At 45.0% G+C, this 14,270-nt stretch overlaps 1 long non-coding RNA gene across 1 annotated transcript in view; it reads right to left on the bottom strand.

Annotated features, from left to right (window-relative positions):
- Positions 1-9,282: 9,282 nt before the first annotated feature.
- The window catches only part of LOC140693968 (uncharacterized), a 31,499-nt gene continuing 26,511 nt past the window's right edge, over positions 9,283-14,270 (bottom strand). Inside the window, exons 2-3 of the long non-coding RNA XR_012069691.1 lie at positions 10,825-10,897; positions 9,283-9,439 (exon numbers count right to left, since the gene is read on the bottom strand). This is a non-coding gene — a long non-coding RNA (uncharacterized lncRNA). The remainder of the gene's footprint in view (positions 9,440-10,824; positions 10,898-14,270) is intronic.

The raw sequence follows: 14,270 nt of genomic DNA, 5'->3' as shown, positions 1-14,270 counted from the left end.
TAAATGAATTCTGTTAAAATTCTTAAAGACTGCAAATGAGATATCAACACAATGTCAAAACAGTTTTCTTTGGACAACCCCTCCCACCACGGCTGTATAGAAACCAAGAGCTATGCACATATCACATTTCTGTGTAATGTATCTGGATAGTGTTGATTCATCGATGCCCAGGTGGCAGAGAAGAAGTGCAACCTGCACTCACGCGCTCCCTTGTACAGAGAAATGTAAAACTCCACTCACCCAGCCTTTGGCACAGGACACTTGCCGAAGAGAGGTCTGTTACTTCCAAAGACAGGATGAGGCCTCAGGACACCTGGAAGCAGGAGAAGGCAAAGCAGGGAATGGAAACCAGTGCAGGGTCTGACCAACAAGGGTGAAACCCTGTTTAACTTGGACACACCCTCTCAAGCGGACAGGAGACATGAGATTGAATGTGATGTGCTGAGATTTACAAGAGTGCACAGCAGATGCTTGGCTGACAGAACTCAAAGAAACCAGCGCAAAATATCCCCACAGTTGATTCTGAGACCAAGATCCGTGATGCCAAATTACAGTTAGCAGGGGTATCGGTAAGTGAGGTATAGGGCTACGGTTGATGGCATACGCTGAGTCTCAGGGATCTGGAGTGCGTCGTGGGATGTGGTGGGTCTAATCAAGAGAGCAAACCGAACAGTGTACCAATGATAAATCAACCACACGGGTCGCGCGGTTGAGATTACCGATATGTCCCATGGCCACAAACAGTGCATCTGCAGGACCAGGGACCAATTGGGCATTTTTCCAATAGAGCACGTGTGGGGCTGAATCAGAGCTATCGTGCATCTGGTCTGAGGGATCCAGGGGGCCTTGGGTTTGAAATCAGAATGAAAAGCCTTAGGATCTGCTACATTCATAACCTGGGCTGGGATTATGGTTTGGTTTGAGGCACAGGATGCGCAACAGCTCTGTGGTGGCCTTCGTGCACCCGTGCCACAAGGATGATAGGACAAGGTAGAGTGGTCCAAGTCCACAGCGTGAGAAGAGGAAGCATTTCCTTCAGCACTATCTCCCAAAATCGGATGCTACATTTTGGATGGCACCGGCACGGTACGGCAGCGAGGACACCAAGGTCGGTCTGCGGGATCATTCCAGCAGGCCCTGATGTGTGACATCCATGGATGTGCTTCCACTGGTGTTTCAGTAGACAGAGAAGCTCTGGGAAGAACTGCTTTCATTGGGACATTCCCGTGGCACTACAAAGCACAAGCGCACTCTCAGTTTGCTGTTTTGGAAACACTCCAAAATGACATAGAGCAGAAGGCAGAGCTGAGAACCTTTAGAATCCTCATTTCCACAAGAGGCCGTGTCCTGTGCACTTTCAGAATTGTGAGATAAGCGTAATCAAAATGAAGTTATGCTAATCGAAATAGTATGGGTTGTTCATCACAACAAATGCAACCCCAGCAATTGGAGATATACCAGACAACACACACAGGAACAGAATATGGCATCAATGTCTAGGAGAAATTGTCCTCACAGAAATCCCTTGGAATTGCGTAGAGACAAGAGTCTAAAATTTTCACTTAACATAGCCCTAAAAATCTACATTAGATACCTGATATTACCTGACCAGTAGAGATGAAGAAGTACAGTAAAAGAAATAGGAAGTACCATTTCCATTTCCAAAGATATTGAAGGCCCAAAAGATAAGCTTTCAAACAACTAGACTGCAAAACGCTATGCAGTCCAAGTGTTGAAAATGGAGGTCAGGAAAACACTGAAGAACAAAAGGGTCTCAGAATCACAAAAGGCAGAATACCAGAAAAGGGGAAGAGAAAGTCTAAAGACGAGCCAAAAAATATCAGAAAACTCAGTGGATGTGATAATATCAGGGCTAAAATTCAGTCCTTAGCAGACTAGATAATGCAGAGGAACGCGTGAATGACTGTGAAGACAGGGGAACAGAAATCCCTCGGTCAGATTCGGACATAGGAAAGCAAGTGCAAAACAATGAAAATATTGCTGTTGTATCCTGGGTTAAGACAGGGCATGAAAGACTAGAATTCATAAGAGTCCCAGATGGAAAAGCCAGAGATAAAGAAATATAATATGTCTGAAAATTTATCTGTAGAAATATCAGACTGAAACTTGTTGAAAGCCAAGAAAAAATCATCTATGCGAATTCAGGAATTACACAGCATCCAAAGGAGGTGGAATCCCAATAGACCTACAAGCAGCTGTATGATTCCAATCAACAAAGTTCACGAATATCACAGTGATTTAAAATGCACCTGGAGGAAACAACATAGTCACAAGGGAACCTCCAGAGGGGTTTCAGCTTATAACTCGGCAGCAATATTGCAGGACAGGGAGGAGTGCCAGGACACAGACCATATCCTGAATGGCCAAATGCTGCCACCTAGGGTAGCCTATGCCACATGACCACCATTTCTAATAACGGTAGAGCTAGAGCAATCCACAGACCGGCAAATCATAAAAGAATTCAGCAGTTCAAAACTTCTTCTAAAAGGAAGGTTGAGAATACTCCCCGGAATAGAAAAGCAGCAAGATGAAATGGAAAGAAGAAAACCATTATTGGAAATGCAAGAAGAGCATGAGTGGCAAAGAAGAAACAAGAAGAAGGCAAGGAGGACATCAAAACCTTAAAGATTGGAGAGGGAAGCAGGAAATCATAGGTGATTGGAAGCACTCTCTTAAGTGAATCAGCTTATTTGACTCTCTGTTTGAAGCGAAAGGAGAGATGCATGGCCTGACGTGTTTGCAAAACAAGCGAGAAGCAGACCAACAAAGAATCAAACCAACAAACATGCACCAAAATGGTACGGTTGGCTGACATATACCATGGGAAACATGATTATTCAAAAGAAAATACTCAAGGTGATGTCAAGGATCATTCAGCACGCATCGACCCAGTATTGCGGCTTGCATGTACTCAGCACACTTGTATTCGGAAATCAGAGGCGTGCATTCATATTCGTAAATATAGATTCATAAGAGCATATCGTGACCTCACCCAAATGCCGATTTGGAATCCAATGGATTCCTAGTCCGTGATGTAGTCTTGTATGTCTTCCAACAGGATGAAGGAATGCCATATTCTACGCTACGTAGAGAAGAATTGTAAGAAGCCTATAACAAAGGCAAGTAGCTCTGCCAAAGTGTATTAAGAGCAAAAGAGACAGACAGTAAAGTGCACATTGGGGTTGGTTTCATTTCTTGGAAATTCAGCCCCCATGAAACAAATAGATCCATGTCCTGAGAGTGTGGGTTTTTCAGCAGAAATCATGCGACGCATATGTATTCCGGTTGTACGGATATTATAGGAACATAAGTCTCCTTTACTGGGTCTCTGTGTACTGTGAACTCTTAGAAAGTTTAAAGACGTGTGAAACCTTCAACTGAAAAGGGACACACTTCTCTCCATTGGTACTGTGCATACAGATCTGAACAAAAGGAAAGAGGGAAGAAGAAAGGCCCATGGGACGCTAGTGGGCAGAACCACATTTACTTTAGGAACCTCTCGTCGGATGCAGCCCCTCCCCCAACACTGACAAGATGCAGCAGCCATTGGGGATGGCGGTTACCGGTTGGATTCCAGGTGGAATGTTGGTGTGTTCCACGAGGCTTGTTGTGGCTGTTGGATCCTAGGTAACCGGGCCGAGTTCTGTGGGTGGATCAGTGTGATGGAGGGGCTGCAGGCCTCTGTGGAGCTTGGCTTAGGTGTTTGGTCCGGGAAGCTGTGTAAGTTCGAGATACTTCTGCTGCCCAAAGACCTGAGTTCACAGGTCAGTTTCCAGAACCTGAAAGGGCAGACAGTGGAAGATCTGCCTGTCATCAGCTTACTGGTGAGGCTCCGAGGTACTTTCAGACTTGCCCAGTCCTGGTGAAGTCGACTTTAGGGGAGTCACGAAGAGAAGCTGGCCGAAAAGCTGGCTGCACGGATTGAGGAGAGATGCGAACACATGGATGAGAGATGTTCTGCTACAATGGAGAATACTGGCGTGGAGACAGCTGTAGAGGATACCAGGCTCAAAAGACATTCAGGAGACATATTGAACCTCGCTGATACTGGCAGAAATATACGGAGTGCCAACGTGGACTTGAGGAAGTTCCTCAATTCTCTGCTCCAAGAACGGGTCCAAGGTCCCTGACGTGTGCAAGAGAAGAGAAGGCAGAGATGATCAAAACGCTCCTGTTCTTGGAAGAGGTCGTGAGAATCCACACGTCCCAAGGGGCCTTCCCAAGCCATTCAGACCAAAATTCACCAAGCCCAGGTAAGCCTTTTCCCAGGTTTGGGCCTAGCTAGCAAGCACTTGCCCTTCCCTCCCCTCCACTCACGCATCCATTTTGAAGGTTCAGTACCTGAGTGGCAATGAAGCCATTAGGAGAAGGGCAAGTCCCTCCTAGAATCAGAGTTCCTACAGCTTCACACTCTGTGAACAACAGTGAACTACTTAAAGGTCAAATAGTCTCGGCTGAAATAGATAGGAATTGAATACTTAGCTCACACCTAGAAACGATGGCCTTCCACTAGATTCAGCAAATGTTGTGTTTATGTCTTCCCTGGGGTGAAGGGAGTGTGGTAAGTGAGGGGAATCTTTGACTGAACTTGAATCTGTATTAGGCCTCAGTTTTTCAAGACAGTATAGGTAAATAGTACAAGTCAGAAAGTGAACTGTACTGTAAAAGTCGCCAATGACATTAAAGACACAGCTTATGTGGATCGTCTTTCACTTGAGTCAAGCCCCCGGGGGCACTATATCATGTGGGTGCAGACTTGGTTGCGTTAAATGGCTTTACCCAACATGATCGGAAGATTAACGGTTCTCATCACTGATAGAAGAACACCTGGTTCTCCATAGACAAGCATAACTGCAGCAGGGTTCTCCTAGCTATAATGCCTCTAGGTGCTTTTGGATTCAAACCTAAATGTATATATTTGGTTTGTTTCCTCTTGTATTTTCCTAGAGAGGGATGTTACCCCTTGAAATGCCAACATTGGCCAGTAGGTGACAAATAGGACTAAAGGGCACCACATGCCCAAGTGTATCCAAGGTTGGGGGTTATTTCATGTTTCCAATAGTTATTTCATGGTTCCTGTTGGTCTCGGAGGCTTCAACCGAAAAGAGCTGACATGACCCCTTTAAAAGTTTGGACTGCTAGTTTGCATTCTATCTGTCTAGGTTTTCCGTAGAGCTGACAAAATGTTACCAAAATTGACAAGTCTGGCTTCTAGGTCGATTGAGTGTGTTTCAAAAAATAACTTCATTTTCGTATAACTCCCAAAACATGTAAATGAATTCTGTTAAAATTCTTAAAGACTGCAAATGAGATATCAACACAATGTCAAAACAGGTTTCTTTGGACAACCCCTCCCACCACGGCTGTATAGAAACCAAGAGCTATGCACATATCACATTTCTGTGAAATGTATCTGGATAGTGTTGATTCATCGATGCCCAGGTGGCAGAGAAGAAGTGCAACCTGCACTCACGCGCTCCCTTGTACAGAGAAATGTAAAACTCCACTCACCCAGCCTTTGGCACAGGACACTTGCCGAAGAGAGGTCTGTTACTTCCAAAGACAGGATGAGGCCTCAGGACACCTGGAAGCAGGAGAAGGCAAAGCAGGGAATGGAAACCAGTGCAGGGTCTGACCAACAAGGGTGAAACCCTGTTTAACTTGGACACACCCTCTCAAGCGGACAGGAGACATGAGATTGAAGGTGATGTGCTGAGATTTACAAGAGTGCACAGCAGATGCTTGGCTGACAGAACTCAAAGAAACCAGCGCAAAATATCCCCACAGTTGATTCTGAGACCAAGATCCGTGATGCCAAATTACAGTTAGCAGGGGTATCGGTAAGTGAGGTATAGGGCTACGGTTGATGGCATACGCTGAGTCTCAGGGATCTGGAGTGCGTCGTGGGATGTGGTGGGTCTAATCAAGAGAGCAAACCGAACAGTGTACCAATGATAAATCAACCACACGGGTCGCGCGGTTGAGATTACCGATATGTCCCATGGCCACAAACAGTGCATCTGCAGGACCAGGGACCAATTGGGCATTTTTCCAATAGAGCACGTGTGGGGCTGAATCAGAGCTATCGTGCATCTGGTCTGAGGGATCCAGGGGGCCTTGGGTTTGAAATCAGAATGAAAAGCCTTAGGATCTGCTACATTCATAACCTGGGCTGGGATTATGGTTTGGTTTGAGGCACAGGATGCGCAACAGCTCTGTGGTGGCCTTCGTGCACCCGTGCCACAAGGATGATAGGACAAGGTAGAGTGGTCCAAGTCCACAGCGTGAGAAGAGGAAGCATTTCCTTCAGCACTATCTCCCAAAATCGGATGCTACATTTTGGATGGCACCGGCACGGTACGGCAGCGAGGACACCAAGGTCGGTCTGCGGGATCATTCCAGCAGGCCCTGATGTGTGACATCCATGGATGTGCTTCCACTGGTGTTTCAGTAGACAGAGAAGCTCTGGGAAGAACTGCTTTCATTGGGACATTCCCGTGGCACTACAAAGCACAAGCGCACTCTCAGTTTGCTGTTTTGGAAACACTCCAAAATGACATAGAGCAGAAGGCAGAGCTGAGAACCTTTAGAATCCTCATTTCCACAAGAGGCCGTGTCCTGTGCACTTTCAGAATTGTGAGATAAGCGTAATCAAAATGAAGTTATGCTAATCGAAATAGTATGGGTTGTTCATCACAACAAATGCAACCCCAGCAATTGGAGATATACCAGACAACACACACAGGAACAGAATATGGCATCAATGTCTAGGAGAAATTGTCCTCACAGAAATCCCTTGGAATTGCGTAGAGACAAGAGTCTAAAATTTTCACTTAACATAGCCCTAAAAATCTACATTAGATACCTGATATTACCTGACCAGTAGAGATGAAGAAGTACAGTAAAAGAAATAGGAAGTACCATTTCCATTTCCAAAGATATTGAAGGCCCAAAAGATAAGCTTTCAAACAACTAGACTGCAAAACGCTATGCAGTCCAAGTGTTGAAAATGGAGGTCAGGAAAACACTGAAGAACAAAAGGGTCTCAGAATCACAAAAGGCAGAATACCAGAAAAGGGGAAGAGAAAGTCTAAAGACGAGCCAAAAAATATCAGAAAACTCAGTGGATGTGATAATATCAGGGCTAAAATTCAGTCCTTAGCAGACTAGATAATGCAGAGGAACGCGTGAATGACTGTGAAGACAGGGGAACAGAAATCCCTCGGTCAGATTCGGACATAGGAAAGCAAGTGCAAAACAATGAAAATATTGCTGTTGTATCCTGGGTTAAGACAGGGCATGAAAGACTAGAATTCATAAGAGTCCCAGATGGAAAAGCCAGAGATAAAGAAATATAATATGTCTGAAAATTTATCTGTAGAAATATCAGACTGAAACTTGTTGAAAGCCAAGAAAAAATCATCTATGCGAATTCAGGAATTACACAGCATCCAAAGGAGGTGGAATCCCAATAGACCTACAAGCAGCTGTATGATTCCAATCAACAAAGTTCACGAATATCACAGTGATTTAAAATGCACCTGGAGGAAACAACATAGTCACAAGGGAACCTCCAGAGGGGTTTCAGCTTATAACTCGGCAGCAATATTGCAGGACAGGGAGGAGTGCCAGGACACAGACCATATCCTGAATGGCCAAATGCTGCCACCTAGGGTAGCCTATGCCACATGACCACCATTTCTAATAACGGTAGAGCTAGAGCAATCCACAGACCGGCAAATCATAAAAGAATTCAGCAGTTCAAAACTTCTTCTAAAAGGAAGGTTGAGAATACTCCCCGGAATAGAAAAGCAGCAAGATGAAATGGAAAGAAGAAAACCATTATTGGAAATGCAAGAAGAGCATGAGTGGCAAAGAAGAAACAAGAAGAAGGCAAGGAGGACATCAAAACCTTAAAGATTGGAGAGGGAAGCAGGAAATCATAGGTGATTGGAAGCACTCTCTTAAGTTAATCAGCTTATTTGACTCTCTGTTTGAAGCGAAAGGAGAGATGCATGGCCTGACGTGTTTGCAAAACAAGCGAGAAGCAGACCAACAAAGAATCAAACCAACAAACATGCACCAAAATGGTACGGTTGGCTGACATATACCATGGGAAACATGATTATTCAAAAGAAAATACTCAAGGTGATGTCAAGGATCATTCAGCACGCATCGACCCAGTATTGCGGCTTGCATGTACTCAGCACACTTGTATTCGGAAATCAGAGGCGTGCATTCATATTCGTAAATATAGATTCATAAGAGCATATCGTGACCTCACCCAAATGCCGATTTGGAATCCAATGGATTCCTAGTCCGTGATGTAGTCTTGTATGTCTTCCAACAGGATGAAGGAATGCCATATTCTACGCTACGTAGAGAAGAATTGTAAGAAGCCTATAACAAAGGCAAGTAGCTCTGCCAAAGTGTATTAAGAGCAAAAGAGACAGACAGTAAAGTGCACATTGGGGTTGGTTTCATTTCTTGGAAATTCAGCCCCCATGAAACAAATAGATCCATGTCCTGAGAGTGTGGGTTTTTCAGCAGAAATCATGCGACGCATATGTATTCCGGTTGTACGGATATTATAGGAACATAAGTCTCCTTTACTGGGTCTCTGTGTACTGTGAACTCTTAGAAAGTTTAAAGACGTGTGAAACCTTCAACTGAAAAGGGACACACTTCTCTCCATTGGTACTGTGCATACAGATCTGAACAAAAGGAAAGAGGGAAGAAGAAAGGCCCATGGGACGCTAGTGGGCAGAACCACATTTACTTTAGGAACCTCTCGTCGGATGCAGCCCCTCCCCCAACACTGACAAGATGCAGCAGCCATTGGGGATGGCGGTTACCGGTTGGATTCCAGGTGGAATGTTGGTGTGTTCCACGAGGCTTGTTGTGGCTGTTGGATCCTAGGTAACCGGGCCGAGTTCTGTGGGTGGATCAGTGTGATGGAGGGGCTGCAGGCCTCTGTGGAGCTTGGCTTAGGTGTTTGGTCCGGGAAGCTGTGTAAGTTCGAGATACTTCTGCTGCCCAAAGACCTGAGTTCACAGGTCAGTTTCCAGAACCTGAAAGGGCAGACAGTGGAAGATCTGCCTGTCATCAGCTTACTGGTGAGGCTCCGAGGTACTTTCAGACTTGCCCAGTCCTGGTGAAGTCGACTTTAGGGGAGTCACGAAGAGAAGCTGGCCGAAAAGCTGGCTGCACGGATTGAGGAGAGATGCGAACACATGGATGAGAGATGTTCTGCTACAATGGAGAATACTGGCGTGGAGACAGCTGTAGAGGATACCAGGCTCAAAAGACATTCAGGAGACATATTGAACCTCGCTGATACTGGCAGAAATATACGGAGTGCCAACGTGGACTTGAGGAAGTTCCTCAATTCTCTGCTCCAAGAACGGGTCCAAGGTCCCTGACGTGTGCAAGAGAAGAGAAGGCAGAGATGATCAAAACGCTCCTGTTCTTGGAAGAGGTCGTGAGAATCCACACGTCCCAAGGGGCCTTCCCAAGCCATTCAGACCAAAATTCACCAAGCCCAGGTAAGCCTTTTCCCAGGTTTGGGCCTAGCTAGCAAGCACTTGCCCTTCCCTCCCCTCCACTCACGCATCCATTTTGAAGGTTCAGTACCTGAGTGGCAATGAAGCCATTAGGAGAAGGGCAAGTCCCTCCTAGAATCAGAGTTCCTACAGCTTCACACTCTGTGAACAACAGTGAACTACTTAAAGGTCAAATAGTCTCGGCTGAAATAGATAGGAATTGAATACTTAGCTCACACCTAGAAACGATGGCCTTCCACTAGATTCAGCAAATGTTGTGTTTATGTCTTCCCTGGGGTGAAGGGAGTGTGGTAAGTGAGGGGAATCTTTGACTGAACTTGAATCTGTATTAGGCCTCAGTTTTTCAAGACAGTATAGGTAAATAGTACAAGTCAGAAAGTGAACTGTACTGTAAAAGTCGCCAATGACATTAAAGACACAGCTTATGTGGATCGTCTTTCACTTGAGTCAAGCCCCCGGGGGCACTATATCATGTGGGTGCAGACTTGGTTGCGTTAAATGGCTTTACCCAACATGATCGGAAGATTAACGGTTCTCATCACTGATAGAAGAACACCTGGTTCTCCATAGACAAGCATAACTGCAGCAGGGTTCTCCTAGCTATAATGCCTCTAGGTGCTTTTGGATTCAAACCTAAATGTATATATTTGGTTTGTTTCCTCTTGTATTTTCCTAGAGAGGGATGTTACCCCTTGAAATGCCAACATTGGCCAGTAGGTGACAAATAGGACTAAAGGGCACCACATGCCCAAGTGTATCCAAGGTTGGGGGTTATTTCATGTTTCCAATAGTTATTTCATGGTTCCTGTTGGTCTCGGAGGCTTCAACCGAAAAGAGCTGACATGACCCCTTTAAAAGTTTGGACTGCTAGTTTGCATTCTATCTGTCTAGGTTTTCCGTAGAGCTGACAAAATGTTACCAAAATTGACAAGTCTGGCTTCTAGGTCGATTGAGTGTGTTTCAAAAAATAACTTCATTTTCGTATAACTCCCAAAACATGTAAATGAATTCTGTTAAAATTCTTAAAGACTGCAAATGAGATATCAACACAATGTCAAAACAGGTTTCTTTGGACAACCCCTCCCACCACGGCTGTATAGAAACCAAGAGCTATGCACATATCACATTTCTGTGAAATGTATCTGGATAGTGTTGATTCATCGATGCCCAGGTGGCAGAGAAGAAGTGCAACCTGCACTCACGCGCTCCCTTGTACAGAGAAATGTAAAACTCCACTCACCCAGCCTTTGGCACAGGACACTTGCCGAAGAGAGGTCTGTTACTTCCAAAGACAGGATGAGGCCTCAGGACACCTGGAAGCAGGAGAAGGCAAAGCAGGGAATGGAAACCAGTGCAGGGTCTGACCAACAAGGGTGAAACCCTGTTTAACTTGGACACACCCTCTCAAGCGGACAGGAGACATGAGATTGAAGGTGATGTGCTGAGATTTACAAGAGTGCACAGCAGATGCTTGGCTGACAGAACTCAAAGAAACCAGCGCAAAATATCCCCACAGTTGATTCTGAGACCAAGATCCGTGATGCCAAATTACAGTTAGCAGGGGTATCGGTAAGTGAGGTATAGGGCTACGGTTGATGGCATACGCTGAGTCTCAGGGATCTGGAGTGCGTCGTGGGATGTGGTGGGTCTAATCAAGAGAGCAAACCGAACAGTGTACCAATGATAAATCAACCACACGGGTCGCGCGGTTGAGATTACCGATATGTCCCATGGCCACAAACAGTGCATCTGCAGGACCAGGGACCAATTGGGCATTTTTCCAATAGAGCACGTGTGGGGCTGAATCAGAGCTATCGTGCATCTGGTCTGAGGGATCCAGGGGGCCTTGGGTTTGAAATCAGAATGAAAAGCCTTAGGATCTGCTACATTCATAACCTGGGCTGGGATTATGGTTTGGTTTGAGGCACAGGATGCGCAACAGCTCTGTGGTGGCCTTCGTGCACCCGTGCCACAAGGATGATAGGACAAGGTAGAGTGGTCCAAGTCCACAGCGTGAGAAGAGGAAGCATTTCCTTCAGCACTATCTCCCAAAATCGGATGCTACATTTTGGATGGCACCGGCACGGTACGGCAGCGAGGACACCAAGGTCGGTCTGCGGGATCATTCCAGCAGGCCCTGATGTGTGACATCCATGGATGTGCTTCCACTGGTGTTTCAGTAGACAGAGAAGCTCTGGGAAGAACTGCTTTCATTGGGACATTCCCGTGGCACTACAAAGCACAAGCGCACTCTCAGTTTGCTGTTTTGGAAACACTCCAAAATGACATAGAGCAGAAGGCAGAGCTGAGAACCTTTAGAATCCTCATTTCCACAAGAGGCCGTGTCCTGTGCACTTTCAGAATTGTGAGATAAGCGTAATCAAAATGAAGTTATGCTAATCGAAATAGTATGGGTTGTTCATCACAACAAATGCAACCCCAGCAATTGGAGATATACCAGACAACACACACAGGAACAGAATATGGCATCAATGTCTAGGAGAAATTGTCCTCACAGAAATCCCTTGGAATTGCGTAGAGACAAGAGTCTAAAATTTTCACTTAACATAGCCCTAAAAATCTACATTAGATACCTGATATTACCTGACCAGTAGAGATGAAGAAGTACAGTAAAAGAAATAGGAAGTACCATTTCCATTTCCAAAGATATTGAAGGCCCAAAAGATAAGCTTTCAAACAACTAGACTGCAAAACGCTATGCAGTCCAAGTGTTGAAAATGGAGGTCAGGAAAACACTGAAGAACAAAAGGGTCTCAGAATCACAAAAGGCAGAATACCAGAAAAGGGGAAGAGAAAGTCTAAAGACGAGCCAAAAAATATCAGAAAACTCAGTGGATGTGATAATATCAGGGCTAAAATTCAGTCCTTAGCAGACTAGATAATGCAGAGGAACGCGTGAATGACTGTGAAGACAGGGGAACAGAAATCCCTCGGTCAGATTCGGACATAGGAAAGCAAGTGCAAAACAATGAAAATATTGCTGTTGTATCCTGGGTTAAGACAGGGCATGAAAGACTAGAATTCATAAGAGTCCCAGATGGAAAAGCCAGAGATAAAGAAATATAATATGTCTGAAAATTTATCTGTAGAAATATCAGACTGAAACTTGTTGAAAGCCAAGAAAAAATCATCTATGCGAATTCAGGAATTACACAGCATCCAAAGGAGGTGGAATCCCAATAGACCTACAAGCAGCTGTATGATTCCAATCAACAAAGTTCACGAATATCACAGTGATTTAAAATGCACCTGGAGGAAACAACATAGTCACAAGGGAACCTCCAGAGGGGTTTCAGCTTATAACTCGGCAGCAATATTGCAGGACAGGGAGGAGTGCCAGGACACAGACCATATCCTGAATGGCCAAATGCTGCCACCTAGGATAGCCTATGCCACATGACCACCATTTCTAATAACGGTAGAGCTAGAGCAATCCACAGACCGGCAAATCATAAAAGAATTCAGCAGTTCAAAACTTCTTCTAAAAGGAAGGTTGAGAATACTCCCCGGAATAGAAAAGCAGCAAGATGAAATGGAAAGAAGAAAACCATTATTGGAAATGCAAGAAGAGCATGAGTGGCAAAGAAGAAACAAGAAGAAGGCAAGGAGGACATCAAAACCTTAAAGATTGGAGAGGGAAGCAGGAAATCATAGGTGATTGGAAGCACTCTCTTAAGTTAATCAGCTTATTTGACTCTCTGTTTGAAGCGAAAGGAGAGATGCATGGCCTGACGTGTTTGCAAAACAAGCGAGAAGCAGACCAACAAAGAATCAAACCAACAAACATGCACCAAAATGGTACGGTTGGCTGACATATACCATGGGAAACATGATTATTCAAAAGAAAATACTCAAGGTGATGTCAAGGATCATTCAGCACGCATCGACCCAGTATTGCGGCTTGCATGTACTCAGCACACTTGTATTCGGAAATCAGAGGCGTGCATTCATATTCGTAAATATAGATTCATAAGAGCATATCGTGACCTCACCCAAATGCCGATTTGGAATCCAATGGATTCCTAGTCCGTGATGTAGTCTTGTATGTCTTCCAACAGGATGAAGGAATGCCATATTCTACGCTACGTAGAGAAGAATTGTAAGAAGCCTATAACAAAGGCAAGTAGCTCTGCCAAAGTGTATTAAGAGCAAAAGAGACAGACAGTAAAGTGCACATTGGGGTTGGTTTCATTTCTTGGAAATTCAGCCCCCATGAAACAAATAGATCCATGTCCTGAGAGTGTGGGTTTTTCAGCAGAAATCATGCGACGCATATGTATTCCGGTTGTACGGATATTATAGGAACATAAGTCTCCTTTACTGGGTCTCTGTGTACTGTGAACTCTTAGAAAGTTTAAAGACGTGTGAAACCTTCAACTGAAAAGGGACACACTTCTCTCCATTGGTACTGTGCATACAGATCTGAACAAAAGGAAAGAGGGAAGAAGAAAGGCCCATGGGACGCTAGTGGGCAGAACCACATTTACTTTAGGAACCTCTCGTCGGATGCAGCCCCTCCCCCAACACTGACAAGATGCAGCAGCCATTGGGGATGGCAGTTACCGGTTGGATTCCAGGTGGAATGTTGGTGTGTTCCACGAGGCTTGTTGTGGCTGTTGGATCCTAGGTAACCGGGCCGAGTTCTGTGGGTGGATCAGTGTGATG

The sequence above is a fragment of the Vicugna pacos genome, unplaced genomic scaffold, assembly GCF_048564905.1.
Source record: "Vicugna pacos unplaced genomic scaffold, VicPac4 scaffold_20, whole genome shotgun sequence".
In the NCBI taxonomy this organism is placed as follows: Eukaryota; Metazoa; Chordata; class Mammalia; order Artiodactyla; family Camelidae; genus Vicugna; species Vicugna pacos.
Note: the sequence above shows the minus strand (reverse complement) of the source record. Positions and strands in the feature narration are given on the sequence as shown.